At 34.9% G+C, this 17,590-nt stretch overlaps 1 long non-coding RNA gene and 1 pseudogene across 1 annotated transcript; both read left to right on the plus strand.

The window, feature by feature from the left end:
• Positions 1-3,607: 3,607 nt before the first annotated feature.
• On the plus strand, positions 3,608-14,368 carry LOC131649055 (small ribosomal subunit protein RACK1-like; annotated as a pseudogene).
• A 28-nt stretch (positions 14,369-14,396) lies between these two features.
• On the plus strand, positions 14,397-16,992 carry LOC131646171 (uncharacterized). The gene is made up of 3 exons (XR_009297323.1): positions 14,397-15,282; positions 15,491-15,562; positions 15,766-16,992. It is a non-coding gene; the product is annotated as an uncharacterized LOC131646171 (long non-coding RNA).
• Positions 16,993-17,590: the final 598 nt, after the last annotated feature.

Consider the following 17,590-nt stretch of genomic DNA (forward strand, 5'->3'; position numbering starts at 1 on the left):
GAAGTCGCCATTTTTCTTTAGCGGGGAAAATCTGATATCGAAGCCATAGGATTGACTCGAATCAATATTTCGTTTGAAATCGCCACCGCACTTTATTTTTTCAAAGGAAAAGGGAAAAGAATGTAAAACCCAAAGTTTTGTTTTTAAAACAAGAAAGAGAACTCAGGTTCGGGTGTTGATTATATGAGGGGAAGGTTTAAAGCACCCCTCATATCTGTGGTACTCCACAGGAACCTTTTTGAAAATCTGTGTCGTGTGTGCTAGAAAAAGGGTTTGTTTTATTTTTAAAATAAGCTCGGCAAAGCGTTAAGCTTTGGGCCTACATACCTCCTTAGTGCAATGGAGAAGTCAGAGCTAATGTAGTTCCGCTTAAAAGGGAAAACATTTTAAAAACGAATAAACACTTTATCGTCATTGGAGAGAAATACTCAGCCATTGATCTTGAGCATGAGAACAAATGAGTTCTTTGCATTGCAAATGAAAAAAGGGCTCCAACTTGGATAAAATCAACGAGTATGCCACTAGCTCTCTCACGCGGAAAAGATCTCATTATATCAATCAATTTCAAAATCGTGGGGTATAACCACTCGTTTCGACAATTAACGGTGTCTAAACTTTTTGAAGAAAAAGGCCACTAAGGGCAAAAGATGTTTTTAAAAGAAAAGGTTTTGAAAAGGTTTGCAAACATAAGAAGGTTTTTGAAAAAGGGAGAAGATTTTGAAAATTTAAGAAGGGGAGGAGATGAAGAGGCTATCCTATTGCGTAAAATAAAAGCTAAGGAAAGAAACGGTCTAACCGAAATTAGAAGCCAACACTTGACATTATGAGTCAAGGTAGATTTCCCATCCTTTGGAATATCAATACTAAACCAACATTATCACTTGGGGATCCAGATGAACTTATTATCTTAGCACCACTTTGCATTAAGCACATTAAAATTCTGACGAAAATCGGGCAGAGTAACGGCTGTTTTCGGGCAAAATCCTTATATCAATGCCTTGGAATTAACCATCAAGGGCTTTCAAGGAAACACCTGCACACACAAACATACAACAATCCAATGCCAGACAGACAGAATAACAGCAGAGAAACAAAAACATAGGGTCCAGAGGCACTAGGTCCATAAGTCCAAATCTCCATAATGCTCGGGATAGTAACCAATAGTCCAAAAGAGAGCCTTAGGTGTTTTTTAAATTTTTTTTGTTTATTAGTGTTTTAGCATAAAAGTAAAGTATGGTCCAAGTGGACAAAAAGAAAATGGCGGAAACATAAACATATGTCCAAATGGACAAAAGGAAAATAGCGGAATTATAAACGTCCAAATGGACAAAGAGAAAATGGCGGAATGTAAATATGATGTAATGATAAAATAAAGCGATAAAGCGAGAAATATAAAGAGCAATATAATAAAAGTGCGGAAATTAAAGTCAATTGTTAGATGTTAAAGATAACCATCTTGAAACTTGTCAAGTATGTTATCAAAGTTAGTAATAAAGATCGATGGTGAGTGAATGATGTTCTCGGATTTAAATTCAATGGGGTTTATCAGAAGCTTGATAAAATCATAGCGACTACACGATAAAAACCTCCACAAGTCTTAAATCAACCGCATACAATTCTCTTCCATATTTGATCCTTTTGATTCGGGACACGAAATATTGCGCTATGTTAAGAAGATCGCCAAGTGATTTATGTAGAAATCACCCTACAACGAGGCCGGTCAAAACTTTATGTGCTAATGCATGCGAGAAGAACGATATGTAGATCGTTTTCCGAAAGCAATACCGCACGAAAAGAAAAATGGTGAGTGATCTAGTCTTTACCAAGAATCCATAAGAATTCTCAAGGTATTAAGACTTTCATCGATCAAAATAAAAAGAAGTAAAAGATGGAACCACATTAAAAGCTCCTTTCATCCATAATTTCAATCACATAATTTTGCGGATTTGGATTCTCATCCTATCGACGCCCTAAGTCCATTGAAATTAGAGAGAAATTAGGCCTCTAACTTGTGATTCAAAGAAAATATCAAAAGAATGGAGTAGAAGATGAGTTAGAACCAAAAACAAGTCAAAAATCACAAAAATCAGCATTCTGCCCAGTGTAAATCGATTTGCACAGAGTGTAAATCGATTTGCACAACTCTGTTTTCAAAATCTGCGCAGTTTTCAGTTGCGTAAATCGATTTGCACCAGATGTAAATCGATTTGCACAACACAGTTTTCAAAAAAACAGCAAATAAAGAGAAGAAAACTTGTTTAAACATAAAACCAAACACCTTGTGATCTTGGATCAATTTGTGCACGAAAATGTATCAAGTAAGCAAGCAAATCTCATCAATATAGCACCAAAGGTGCAGCAAGCATAAACAACAATGGATCACATCTTGAATTATGGAATGGATCTAGAATTTTACCAAATCTTTCACAAACTTTGAATCTTCTTCAAGAACACACAACCACAAGCCTTGATCTCTCACAATTGATGAAGAAAAGTAGTGTTTATGTTGAGGTTTAGCTCTAAATTAGTGAGGTTCAAGATGTGACTCACTAATTTGTGTGGAAGAAAAAGAGCTTTGAGTGAGGGGTTTGGAAGAGGTGAGGAGAGAAAGAGCAAGAGTTTTCTTGGCTATCAAAGCTTGAAAAATGAAGAGGGGAGTGCCTCAATTTATAGCAATTAGGCTTGGGAAATTTTGTGGCTTGGAGTTAGGATTGGAAAATAGAATTAGGCTTGGGAAAAGGATTTGGAGCCAAAAATGAAATCCAATGGTCTTGATGCAATCACATGAGGGTTTATGATTAAATGATGTAGAGAATCAAATGTAAGAACTAAGTCATGCTTCCCATGCTTGCAAATGGTGTCAACACTTCAAAAAGCTGAAATTTGCCTTCATTTTTCCAAATTCGCACAGGTGCAATCGATTTGCACCTTATGCAAATCTATTTACATTGCTGAAAAAGGCAAAATCTGGGGCAAAAACAGTTATGCAAATCGATTGCTGTCTTATGCAAATCGATTTGCACTGATGGCAGAAGCAAATCTGGTGCAGAATCAGTTGTGTAAATCGATTTACACCTTATGCAAATCGATTTGCATAGTGAAAATGTTGAAAAATGCTCCTTTGATGGATATTTTGACTTGATACCTACAAAACACAAACACACAAAAGCACAAGGCAATATTTTTGGTATTTTGGTTAGTAGAACAATATATACAAGACTAAAACATGGGTGCTCGATGATTCCCTTGCAGATGGATTGAGCACAACATCACAAGTAGAGTTCTAAGTTAAAACTTCTTGATTGATGATTGTTATGCAAATGATGTGTGATCTTAGGGTCAAAAATTGGGGTATGACAAGGACCTAGAAAAGACAAAATATGTCTAGCTTTGAAACTTGAGCATTTGGACAAAGGAATATTTGTACGTCAAGAAGGCTATATAGAAAAGTGTTGAAATGCTTCTATATGGACAAATGTCACATGTTTCCTACTCCAATATGGTTGTTAGATCATTATATATGGAGAAAGATCTTTTCAGGCCTCGAGAAAAGGATGAAAAATTGTTTGGTCCTGAAGTACCATATCTTAGTGCAGTTGGAGCACTAATGCACCTTGCTAATTATACACATCTTGATATATCATTTGCAGTTAATCTATTAGCAAAATACAATTATTCATCTACACGAATACATTGGAACAAAGTTAAACATATACTTCGTTATCTTAGAGATGCATGTTACTCGTCAGATCCTCACAATGGTAAATTAAAAATAGGTTATTTGTTTACATGTGATGGTACATCCATTTCATGGAAATTATGAAACAAATCATGGAAACAACTTCATAAAATCCTGCATAACTATGAGCACTACATCAAGTCACTTCAAAGAAGACATTTTAAGTAAATACTACAAAGGATATCGTCTCACATAAAAATGTATGCATGAGGGGGAGAAATAAATATTTTATGCACTATTTTTCCCTTCATCATGGTTTTGTCCCACTGGGTTTTCCTGGTAAGGTTTTTAACGAGGTGTAATACGGTGGGAGAACTGACTTTCTGAAAGGTTGCGGATAGCAAGAGTCGCCACCGACTTTTATTTTATCCAATATATAGAAAGGCTAAAAGAACAGATAAAACCTTTTTAAAAGACTTTGAGTTCGGGGGGTAGGTTATACAAAGGGAAGGTGTAAGCACCCTTTGTATCCATGGTTATCCATGGGCTCTTAATTGCTTAGCTCACTTTTGTTTTCAAAATGTTTGAAGTGTGGGAAAAAAGTTTGAATAAGAACTTTAGCTTGTAAATAAGCGTAGTCTTTTGAAAAGATTCTTTGAAAAGAAGTGGGAAAAGATTTTGAATTTTGAATTTGAATTTGAATAGAGCAAGCAATCAGAAGCACCTACCCTAAGTTTGAATTTTTGTTCTTTTAGACTTTAATGGGAAAGGGCTATCCATACCATAAAGACGGCATATAGTCCTTTCATTGGATTTAAAAGGGTCATCGAAATTATCGTTCGCCATAAGACTGTCCCTGCCATAAAGAGGACAGGTAATCTAGGGAAGGATAGAATAGTCACTTAGGAAACAGGCGAGGATACCTTAGCAATTGGGACAATCATCATTTACAAGGCAACCTCGAGGGACAAAATTGATGATGATAATGAACTGAGGGCAACATTTGTTTTGCTTTAGGTATCCTCGGAATCGAGGGACTTGACTATTTGATCGTAATTAAAAGGCAGCAGGCAACAAGGCAACAAGCAACAAGGCAACAAGAGAGGTTACCCTAAAGGTGTGTGTGTGGCACAATCACGTGGTTAAATTCAAATATTTTATCTTGTAATTTAGTGATGCTAACTCAATTAACAGGCTTGCACTCCCTAGGATTACTAACCACAACAATTAATATTACGGAAATTAAAGGCAGAAAAGATAAATTCCTACGCTATTACAATAAACACCTGTGGGGCAGAAAATAAAAAGGACAAAAAGAAAAAGAGAATTATTAAAATAATCAAATGGCTTGAGCCTTCATCGATCCTTGATCAATCCTGAAAATTAAAAATGAAGAAGAGAAAGGTTAGTGTATTAAAGACCTATTGATTATTTACAAACCCTATTTGTTAAAACAAACCAGGAAAAATAACTAATTTAATATTTTAAATAATATTAGAAATTAAGAAAGTCGAATGTTCGATTACATATAATGATTTACGTGATTATTGGACTAATCCTAATTAATTAATTGATTAAAAGTATATGCAAAAAGTTGAATTTTTAGTATTTTAAAAAAAACAATTATTGATAAAATTATGAAAAAAAGTCGAGTTTTCGATAAATAATTGACAAAATGTATCATTAGTAGTAAATATAAATTTTAGAGAAAATAATTAATGAGAAAAAAGAAGAGAAAATAAATAAAGAAAAGAATTATGTAATTAAACTAAAAAAGAAATTAAAGAAAACTTAGCTCTGGTCCTATATGATACGCTTCTAAGTGTCCATGATGGAGCTGCAAGATCTGGGCGTCCGATTTGCAGGTTATTGGATCCAACGGACGAGGTTTGAGGGTGCATGATGGGTGTGCGTAGACTGGGCGTACATAATTCGTTAGCAGCTGAAAGCAAATAAATTGTAAAAAACCTTTGACACATGCAGGGATCGAACTCATGTAGCGATGGATAATGGCGAGGGAGCATGGCCGACTGTGCTGCGTTTAGTTAGTCATTAGTAGTATACATGAAAATAATTATATATCAAAACTAAACTTTAATGGACAAGTCAAACTAAAGTGTCAGCGTGGGGCCCAGAGTCCCTGGTCGAACCAATCAAGGAGAGAGAGAGGGTAGTTGATTCTTTGACTAGCCAATAAGGGACAAAGAGAGAAGTCAGCAATTTGGACTGGCCAATCCCTTTCCCAGAAAGTGCCACGCCTACGGACAAAGGGGTCTCGTGACATAGTTCATCTTCTTCCTCGCGTTACCAGCGGAATTTGTTAGGGATTTACCTGCGATTTTTCTTGCGACTTTCACAGCGAAATTCTGCACATGATAAAAACTAGAAAATACACGTTAACGAAACAATTAAAGCACCCAGATCCACTAAATGGACCCCCACGGACTCAATGGAGGGGTCGTTTTGGCCTAAAACCTCACGCATGGATGAAAACGCAAGATCAAGAACTCCATGCCCTAATAATGGTGCTTTTCATTATGTACGTCAAAGCTCAAGTCTATCGATCCAGATCTCTTCCATAACATGTCATAAGCTTAAACAAATGGTTAGATTTGATTAAAACACATTAACACATGAGATATAAGAATTCAAGAACATGAATGGTTATAGTGGGCATGAAACATGAAACACATGCATTATGAGGCTTGTCTAATGATATGTCTTTACCTTATATTACCTTTTGAGTGGAGTGAAGTGATATATTTGCTCTGAAACTTGCTTGAACCTTCTCCACGATTTTTCTCTTCTTTGAGATCTTGGTGCTTTTGAAACCTAGCCTCCTTGTCCTCTAAATTTCGTCGCCTTGATACTGAAAATATTGCCCTACTTATAATAGTGATATTAGGGTTATAAACTCGAAGAAAAAGCAATGTAATTGATGAGAAGAATATTGAGAAAATATTTGATTTAATTTGCATAAAATCTTTCTAATTTTGGACTCAAACTCAATCCAATATCTCCTTCCACGTTTTCCTTGATTTTGTGAATTATTTAGGGTTTAAAAAATCAATCACACAATTTTGTATAATTTTATTTGATTTCATTTTGGATTTATATAAAAACCATCACATGTTGTGAGATTATTTTATGGGCCCCCAAGGTGTTTTTATATTGATCAAGAATTTAGAAAATATTCCCACCATTATTTATCATTTAATTATGATCATATTTGATTTTATTTGAATTTAAGTGATTTAATTCAAATAAAAATGAAATAAAATCAAAAAATAAAGGATATTTGGTTAATGGGCCTATTGTGTGCTTAATATCACGTGGAGATTTCAAAACCTAAGGCCCAATGCTCAAAAATAATAAATTCCTCATTTAGGTTTTCATGCATTTCCTCAAAATCGACCAACTTGTGCAAGCCATAACTCGTTCAATTTTTATCATATGGAAGTGATCTAGGACTTTTTGGAAAGCCCAAGATGTCCTATACAAGCCACTTGGAACCTTTTTTGAATTTGGAGATTACATCTTGAAGATATGGCTCCTGACAAAAAACAGCTTTTTGCAAGCTTCTAGAAGGACCTGTAATGTTTTGACTTATATCTCTTATGCGGAAGCATTTCTTGACCTTGGATCCAACATCAAAGTTGTAGAGAATTGAATTTCCTTGAGAATAGGCTTTGGTTGGGAAATTTCTGATAAAATATGAGAGATATATGATCATTCAAAGTTCAGTTGACTTTTGGTTCCAAACCCTAATTTAGAAACTTTAGGTTTTGTTGATTTCTGAACTTTCCTTGATGAATCATGATCAATCCTTTATCCAATGTATCTAACATTAAAATGTTGATGTTGACCAAAAATCGGGAATTTTGACTGTGATTTGACCATAGTTGACTTTCAGGTCAATTTAGTCGACTGTTGACTATCTCAGCGACTAACTGAGCATTCTTGGGAATCAGGGCTTGAAACTTGGCATAGAGGTTATTTGAAACATATGAAAGGTCATGGAGTCCGCTTGAGGTATCAGAAGTTGATTTCTCCTTGGGAAGATCAAAACCCTAGTTGGAGGGCTGGTTCTTGGGAGAGCGCTTATTCAGTCAAGTCTTGAGCTTTTGACATTCAGGTGAGCTTGAATATGAAAATGTGGCGGGCAAATTTTGGGGTATGACATGAGGAAATTCACATTCAAAGGATATTGTACTCCTTTTCCTTCACTAGATTTTTTCCCACTGAGTTTTTTTTAGTAAGGTTTTAACGAGGCTTATTCTCAATGGACATCCAAGAGGGGGTATTATGAATAAATACAAAGTGGATGTTCATCTTTCCATCTTTCATCTTCCTATTTCCTATTAAGTTCTATGATTTCTCACATTCCCAATGTCCTATAAATAAGGACCACATTGCAATGTAAATGTAACTTCTTGAAAATAATAATACAAGATTACTTTCTCTCTACTATTTCTCTCATTCATCTCTCCTTCATCTCTATATTATTGTAGTTTTTTTCCCACAAAATTGTTTTGGTTAATTTCATAACATCTATTATATTTTCAATGCTGCATAATCAACCCATTGTAATAGTATAAGAATTACAATGATTCATTACTAATAGACAATTCAAGAAAGTTATATATATTCTCAAATTCTCAATGTTTTATTCACCAAAATAAACAACACTAATATATATTGAATAATATTTGAGAATCAACTTTGAGAAAAGTAAAAAAAATAAAAAAAACTTTCAAGATCAAACATCTAGAAAATAATCTCAACAAGAAAAAGAATTAGTCCAAACTTCAAGTGATTTTATTACATACATACTTTATGTTAGAATATTAAATACTTGTATTCATGCTAAGTTTTGTTTACAATCTTTGTAGAGTGATATTTATAAACTTACAAACAATTATCTATTTTTTTAATTGTATATTTTCAATTGAATAAGTTGCAGTCAAATTATTCGAGAACACAAAGATGTTGGTGCACAAGAATGAAAGATGATAACAAAGTGTAAGAGTCGCCGCCGACTTTTATTTTATCCAATTTAAAGAAAGGCTAAAAGAACAGAAAAAAACCTTTTTGAAAGAGATTGAGTTCGGGGGGTAAGTTATACAAAGGGAAGGTGTAAGGCACCCTTTGCATCCATGGTCTTCCATGGGCTCTTAATTGCTTAGCTCACTTTGATATGTTTTGAAAATGTTTGCAGAAAAATATTTGAATAAGGACTTTAGCTTGTAAATAAGCGTAGCCTTTTTGAAGATTTTTGATAAAGGGTAAGAAAAAGATTTAAGCCAGAGCAAAGCAATTAGGAGATAATCACCCCTATTAAAAAGGTTCTTTTAGCCTTTCAGGGCTATCCATACCATAGGAGGGTAGGAAGTCCTTTTATTTGGAGGTTGAAGGGTCATCGTAGTTATCGTTCGCCATAAGACTGTCCCTGCCATAGGGGGCAGGTAGTCTAAGGGAAGGATCAGAATAGTCATCATTTTTAGGCAACCAGGAGGACACCTCAGCAATAATCGAAAAGGACTGTCACATCATTTGTAGGCAACCTCGAGGGACGAGATCATATAACCGAACCGAATGCAGCATCATTGGGACTTATGATCTTTTGTGATGAGAATGAACTGAGGGCAACATTTGCTGAGGCATCCTCGGAATCCGAGGGACTTGACTATTCTGTAATAAACAAGGCAGCAAATAACAAGGCAACAGGCAACAAGAGGGGTTACCTTTAAAGGTGTGTGAGTGCACAATCACGTGATTCAATTCAGATAATTATTTATCTTATAAATTAGTTATTCTAATTACTTCAAGGCTTGCACTCCCTAAGATTACTAACCACGCAGTTTAAAATAAGCAAAAATTAAAGGCAGAAATTAAAAGTCCTACGCTATTACAATAAACACCTGTGGGGAGGGGGAATAAAGGCAGAAAATAAGAGGGAACAATAATTAGTATAAACATCTTTGAATGCCTTGATCTTCCTCGAACCCTCGATTGACTCTGAAAATTAAAAAGAAAATAATAGGGGTGAGTGTAGGAGTAATTCATTGACTATTTGAAGTAAACCCTATTTTGGGAAAAAGGCAAAATAAAAATTAAAATGATATTTAAACAAGAAAAGAATTAGAAACTTAGATTTTCGATTGGTATGGCGCGTGGCTGAAGGATTTTGATTGACCCTGAAAGTTGGGCACAAAGAAGAGAAATTTTAGTGTAGGAGGGAACTAATGACAAACCTCGCAACCTTGATTATGGCACAAGTTAACCATGGTTAATAGAATAAATAAAGGCCAGGCAAACCGTATAAGGCAAACAAAATAATTTTTTTTGCTTAAAAACAATTATTGATAAAATTATGGAAAAATCGAGTTTTCGATAAAAAATAAATAATTATAATTTACTATAAAAACTAACTTAAAATAAATAAAAATATAACTAATAATAATTATAATAGAAAAGGAGAATAAGAAAATAAAATAAAAACATTTTATGTAATTTAAAAATAAAAAGAAAATAAATAATAAAAAAAACTTAGCTTGCAATTCAGTGTGGTAAGCCTGGAGGTCCATATGGTGGGGGTACTGGCTGAAGCCTCTTGATCTGGCTGAGCATGGATCCAACGGCTACGGTAGGAGGGTGTATGATGGTCACGCATAGGCCACATGTACTGAACCTGTAAACAAGGTTTATTGTTGAAAAATAAAAGGGAAACGTCAGGCAGTGGGGATCGAACCCCAAACCATTGAGTGGCATACCAATTATCCTAGCCATCTGAACTGAATTAATTAGTTGTTATGGATTTTCTCAACAATAAATAAATATAATAAACAAGCTTTAATTTTAAATTGAACAAAAAGAGTCAAACATGGGGCCCTGTATCACTTGGACAGACCAATGGCGTGAGGAGAGAGGAATTCCATTTGTTGATTGGCCAATGATGGAGGGCCACGCGTCTTGGGAAAAGGAGAAGAGAAGATAAGGCGTTGACGTGCAAACCATAGCCAGACACGTGTGCAGAGCGCTGTTCACCTTCTTCTCCAAGATTACCTGCGGATTTAGCTTCGCCTTTTGCTGCGAATTCTCCTGCGAAAAAACCTTCAAATTTCTGCAACTTCATAAACCTACATAACGCGTTAGTTTTAGGACCAGGGGTACCCATACCTACATAAAACCATGCCCTGAGTTTATTTATGACCTCCGTTTGGTCTGAACCGACCTAGAAATTGCAACCCGAAGCACACCTCTCATTTGCCCTAACAATGGCAAAACTCGTATCCTGCACTAAAACTCACAACCAATGGTTCTATTCTCCTCTATGCATTGTCAGGAACTTATACATGCAATTATATCTCATTTAAACGCAATAATTCATGAGATGCAAGAATTAGAAAAATATGCAAATATGATGATCATGATATATGAATTCTTAAGCACATTCAAGCATGGTGAAGGACTCAAACCTTCTTTTTATTACCTTGGGAGGCCGACAGGATGATTAAGATTGGCTGAGGATGCTTGGAATGTCCTATGCAAATTTTCCAACTTTCTTGAAATTTTGGAGTTTTAAAACCCTAATGCCTTCTCAATATCTTTTCGTCCTCCTTGCTGAGTGTATGTTGTGAATATATAAGGGACCAAATTAGGTCAAAATATTTGGAGAGAATCATGTGTTTTTATGGTGAGAAATTTGATTGAAATTTGATTGAAAATTTGCTATTTTTGTGTCAATCTCTTGCCAATCAAATCTCCACGAATTTCCAATCATTTACCATGATTTGGAAGTTCAATATTTGACACAAAAATAATCTCATCCCAATCTTTGATTATTTCTAATATTTTATTCAATTTAAATTGAATTTAAGTGATTAAATTCAAAATAAAAATAAATAAGAATAATAAAAATAAATAGAAGGGGCCTATGGGTCGTGGATAGGTTTAGGATTAAGTTTAAAAACCAAAATTAGGCCCATGGGCTCAAAAGATCAAATTATTCACTTTGCACTTCATGCATTTTCTCAATTTTTCCCAACTTTAACCATGTGTATCTCTCTCAATTTTAACCCTATAAAGGTGTTCTTGACCATTTTAGAAAGCTCAAGATGTCTTCTAAAACCTCCTTTTGATCTCATCTCAATTGAGTTTACCATGTTCAAATTATGAGCTTTGACCCAAAAGGTGTCTTTGTTGACTTTCAAAAATGACCTGTAACCTTTTGATCCATATCCCTCAAATGAAGCATATTTAGACTTGGCCTGTGAGAGACAAAGTTTTATAGAATTCAATTTCCTTCAAATTGAGCTTTGGATGGAAAATTTCTGATGTTCCATGTGGAAGTTAGGGCTGGTCAAAGTTCAGTTGACTTTCTTCTATGAAACCCTAATTTAGAAACTTTGGATTTTTGTGGATTTTTGATCTTTTCTTGATGAATCATGATCAACATTTTATCAAATGATGAATATAACATTAGAATGTTGATGTTGACCAAAAATCAGGAATTTTGACTGCAATTTGACAATAGTTGACTTTTAGGTCAAACCAGTCGACTGTTGATCATTTGAGTAATTGACTGAGCAATCCTATGAATCAGAGCTTGAAAAATGTCATGAGGACCCTTTGAAGCATATGAGAGGCTATGGGATCCATTTGAGGTCTTAGAACTTGATTTGATCTCGAGAGAAACAAAACCCTAGTTGTGGGTTGATTGCTTAGGAGATAAGTAAGTGTGCCCAATTCTTGCATATGCTTAATTAACTGAAGATCATATGAGTCAAGATATATTGAAATATGATGGGAAAATTTTGGGGTATGACACAAAGAGAATAAACAAAAGGAATAACGGCACAAAAGAATGAGAGAATAATTGTTGTGTTCTCTATATATTAATGATAGCTACTACAAGGCTATTTATACAAAAGAAATTTGCCACATAAGCCCTAATAAATTAAACTTAGTGAACAAGTCTAAGGTACAAACAGTACAATACTAAGAAATACTAAAGTACCCTTACTAACTAAATAGCTAAGCTAACAGGACCTAGAAGGTAGAACTTCTGGTCAACACTATCTTCTGAGTAACCATCAGAAGATCAGCCCACATCAGAACTTCTGATGCTCGGAACTTCTGATGCTCATTTTCTGAATATGAATTACTCTTCAATACCATCCCTTAATTCATATTCTTCAATCAAAGCTGACAATGCCAATTCCATTCCTTAAGAGCAGAAATTGATCCGTCTTGATTGCCTTCGTCAGAACATCTGCCAGCTGCTTCTGGGTGCTACAGTGCACAACTTCTAATGTTTCATTCTGGACTTGGCTTCTCAAGAAATGATATTTTGTCTCAATATGCTTGCTTCTTCCGTGTAACACAGGATTCACTACTACAATTTTGGCCTAAGGCCACGCTAAAAATTTCCACGGCTCAGAAACTGTGGCCACATATATGATTTGGCCAGGGTTTTCAAAGCGTAAAATTATGTTATAAAATATTGAATCCGAAGTATGAAACTGTGGCCTTTACTTCAATTGCCACGGTTAGACAACTGCAGATATTTTTAGCCGCAAAAGAAAACCGCGGGCTTATAATTTTCACTTCAAACTGTGGCCCAAATCCAAAAAAATATATCCCTCCAAAATTTCCCTCTTCTTTTTTTAGTTTCCCTCTCATAATTATTTTTTTTCTAAATTTTTTTAATTAAAAAAATATAAAAAAAATTGATAAGGTAAATACATCTTTACCACCGAATGAGTTCCTTTCTTCAGATTTTCCAAACCCTAAAATCTCTCTCACACCTCACATCTCTTCTCATTTCAACTTCTCTCACCCTAACCACAAATTTCTATCACACCTCACGCCGCTGTGTGTTGCTTCAAATCCCTAACCACAAATCTCTCTCACACCTCACGCCGCTGTGAAAGCACTCTCTGCTTCACTATAGCAGCTTCACATTTCTTCACCACTGCAACCATGGCTGAGGGTCCCGCGACAAATCCATCATCCTCTGGCGCCATACCAAGGAGGACAAGACCTACGGTGTCCCCAGCCGCCGTCTCATCGGTCATTCTCATTTCGTTCAGGATGTTGTCCTCTCATCCGACGGTTAGTTTGCTCTTTCTGGTTCATGGGATGGTGAGCTCCGTCTTTGGGATCTCAACGCCGGAACCTCCGCTCGCCGATTTGTTGGCCACACCAAAGATGTTCTCTCTATGGCTTTCTTGATTGGCAACCGTCAGATCGTGTCTGCATCTCGTGACCGCACCATAAGCTCTGGAACACTCTCCGCGAGTGCAAGTATACTATCCAGGACGGTGATGCTCATTCCGATTGGGTCAGCTGCGTTCGATTCAGCCCTAGCACTTTGCAGCCGGGGATTGTTTCTGCTTCATGGGATAAAACTGTGAAGGTTTAGAATCTGACGAACTGTAAGCTGAGAAACACTCTTACTGAACACTCTGGATATGTCAACACTATTGTTGTCTATTGATTTTGCTACTCAATCATTGTGGTTTTTGTCTTGTTTGTGTATTGTTTTGTGATATTGATTAATGGCTTGCTAAGCTATCTTTTTCATCTTTCTTGTTAGAAAAAGGAACTCGGTGTTCTTTGTGCATGGCGTGTGATCTGTTAATTTTCTTAATCCTTTATTTATTTTTCTTACCTATTTGAATGTGAACAGGAAAAAGAAAAGTTGTGATCGGAAGACTCTGAATATACACCTCTATTATTGTAATGTCTAAATTCATACTTTGGTCAAGACATTCTTGTAAGTCTAGTACCTTCATGATTGATCTTTATTTTATCACTGTAATGTCTAAATTCATACTTTGGTCAGATGCTTAACAGCAAATGTCAATTCCCTTTTATAAAATTTGTGAATATTGATTGTCTGTCATTTGAAGTTGAGAGGAAGCCAGAAGCTTTGCTGTAAGCTGAAATTAAATAAAAGTGTATAGTTACTAGCATGAACTGCCGCGCATGTGTAGACAAATTTTAAAACAAGGATTTATGGTGTTAATTGATATTGATCGAGTGTATTTAAAAACACGGATTCATGAATCGAACTGATCTATTTAATTATGCTAAAGATTCATTTATTTATGGTGTAGGATTATTAGAAGTTGGATGAATTTGTCTAATGTGGTGATTGGAAATTCGTTTATAACAATGTATAATATGTATAATCTACTTAATACTTTTTCATAGAATCTGATGTTTTGGTATTTATTTAGTATTTCAGCGGTGAAGGAATTCGTAATAAATTATTACTATTGATTGTACTCTGTTATGACTAATTAGCTCTTTGAAAACTGCAGCAGTGGCAGAGGAGTATCGCTTTCAGCGGTGAAGGAATTCGTAATAAATTATTACTATTCATATGTAATACTTAAATTTCATTATCTTACACATGAACTTTGAATCAAAAGAGTATGTGAAGCATAATTGGTTGAAACTTTTGATGAAGTTCACTTTAGACTAATGAAGTATGTGGAGTATAAATGGTAGAAACTTTTGATGAAGTATGATTTCTCTCTGCTTCTGACTAAAGATTTTTAAAACAGGATCCAATGAAGGAACTTTGTGTTATGGTAATGTTATATATTCTGCATTTGATTAATTTAGTTTACTATCACATTTGTAGCTTGATAGGAAAAGACTCTTTTGGTATTGGTTGATATTATTTTTTAAGCATGGTTTGGGTAAGAAAAAGGCATATAGAAATATGAATGGGTGTGAATGATAAGTAGAGTGTTGGAATATTATAATCTAACACTATTACTAATCTTTATTTTTTAGGGACTATTGGTTGTGCATTTGAACAATTGCAAGCTTGCTAGACTTTGATCATCATCATCTTGCTAGACTAAGGTGAGTATCATCATCATCACATACTAATTAATTTCATATATAATGAATGTTTTTTAGATTGCATGTTTCAGTTAAAGGGCATTTGGGTATAGGTTGAGTAATGATTCTTTGCTTTCAAAATATTTTGATTCATATAACCAGATGATATGCATGCATGGATCATCATATTGTTTTTTGATACTGGATATTGTTTGAAAATGCAGAAAATTAATAAGCAGTTGGAAACTATTATATAAATGGAATCTATGGGCAGTTGGAATCTATTTTTTGGCATCATGTATGAAAGAATTCACTTATCAAGGATATGGTGGTATATCACAACCCATTGTTCTCTCAAATCCATCCGCAGCGCATGACGCTTCTGTTAAGATTATGTTGCAACGGAATGGGAGTTATGTTCAAGAAACTGGATCATGTGCTTGTCTCCTTCTCGAACAATTTAGTCAAGCGAAGCGCATCGAATTTTATGGATCAGAGGTAAGATCAAATCATTTAACTTACTTAATCTAATACTGAAGTTAGAGCCAAGACTGTAATATAATACAAGGTAGTTTGTTTGTTGATTCTTTATTAACTCTAATTATCATGTATGCATTTAACATATTTTATCAATCATTCAATACGAATTCAAAGATTTTTTCTTCAGATCAAGCTCTCAAACTATTTTTCTTTTATGTGATTTTTGGCTTTGGGTTCGAAGAAAGTTGTGATTTTTGCTTCTGGGTTGTAGGAATTGGGATTTTTATTGAAAAGGGGGAGAATGAGTAACCAGAAGAAGAGGAATTTTCAGATAGAGGCGTTTAAACACAGGGTGGTTATGGATCCGAAATATGCAGACAAAACATGGAAGATTCTTGAAGATGCGATTCATGAGATTTATAATCATAACGCTAGTGGTCTCAGTTTTGAAGAACTTTACAGGTTAATCCATTTTTCTCTTTTTTTTTCTTCATGTTTATGATTCATTTTATGGAAAAATTTGGGGATTGGTTGTTTTATTTGGGGATTTGATGTTTTTGGATTGTTTAAATTTGAATAAGAAAATGAATTATACAATTTTCTGGGTTTCCTGTTGTTGTTTGTTAGATTAAGATACTGTCTATGGTTTGTGCATATGAGCAGTTGGAATGTTTGTTGAGTTATTGATTGAGCTAGTTGTTTCATTTAGTTTCTCTATGTAGAATTGGTATGATATCGTAGCGGTTAGGTAGTGAGGTAGTGCTAAGGCAGTTGCATGTGATGGTAGCTATAGGGGAAGAAAGAGAAGCGAGGTAGTACTGGGATTGTATTTTTCTGTTAGTAATTTGTACAGAGAAGAACGATCGTTCTCTGTGGAGCAGTGGCTCTAGTTTTCTTTGTGTAGGAACGAGCCAATGATCTTTTGTCACCTTTCAATACAGAATACTGCATTTCAGTTTACAATTTTTCTCACTTGGTGTCATCTCTACTCAAAGACTTCCTTTCTCATCAAACTCATTTGATATGGCTCATTGCTCTAGATGCCTTATCCCTTGGACTGAATTTGGTAATTCTTTAACATTCCTGTTTGTGACTTTATGCAATGTTTTGTTGAACTGTAATTAGAATGGAAGTTAACTGTAAGTGTATTAACTAGAAGAGGATCTAATAGAGGTGGATGCACCTCTATTAGATCAAGTAACAATCTATATATGAAAGAACATATCTTACAGGTTGAATTCCTAAATTACTTGCACATGTTATATAGCTTACACCTTTACAAATTTATATATGACTGTGTCCTGTAGGTCCAACATTGGTAACAACAAAGGATGCTGGAGATGCAGTAGCTTTACTTCAGTCATTATCCGGCTCCACTTAAAGCTACATCAAATTCTTGGAGAGGAAAGAGGAAAGATTCAGCTCATGTGTACTTCTTTTTATTTTCAAATGTCCAGTTTCTAGGTAGAGTTTGTTTGGTGGTGCAAAATTGTAAGAGGAAAGATAGAGTTAGTTTTGTCAATGGATTTTTGTTGTTTTTAAGTGTTTAATTTAGCTCTTGTTTTGAAT

Source organism: Vicia villosa, linkage group LG2, assembly GCF_029867415.1.
Source record: "Vicia villosa cultivar HV-30 ecotype Madison, WI linkage group LG2, Vvil1.0, whole genome shotgun sequence".
NCBI classification, from domain to species: Eukaryota; Viridiplantae; Streptophyta; class Magnoliopsida; order Fabales; family Fabaceae; genus Vicia; species Vicia villosa.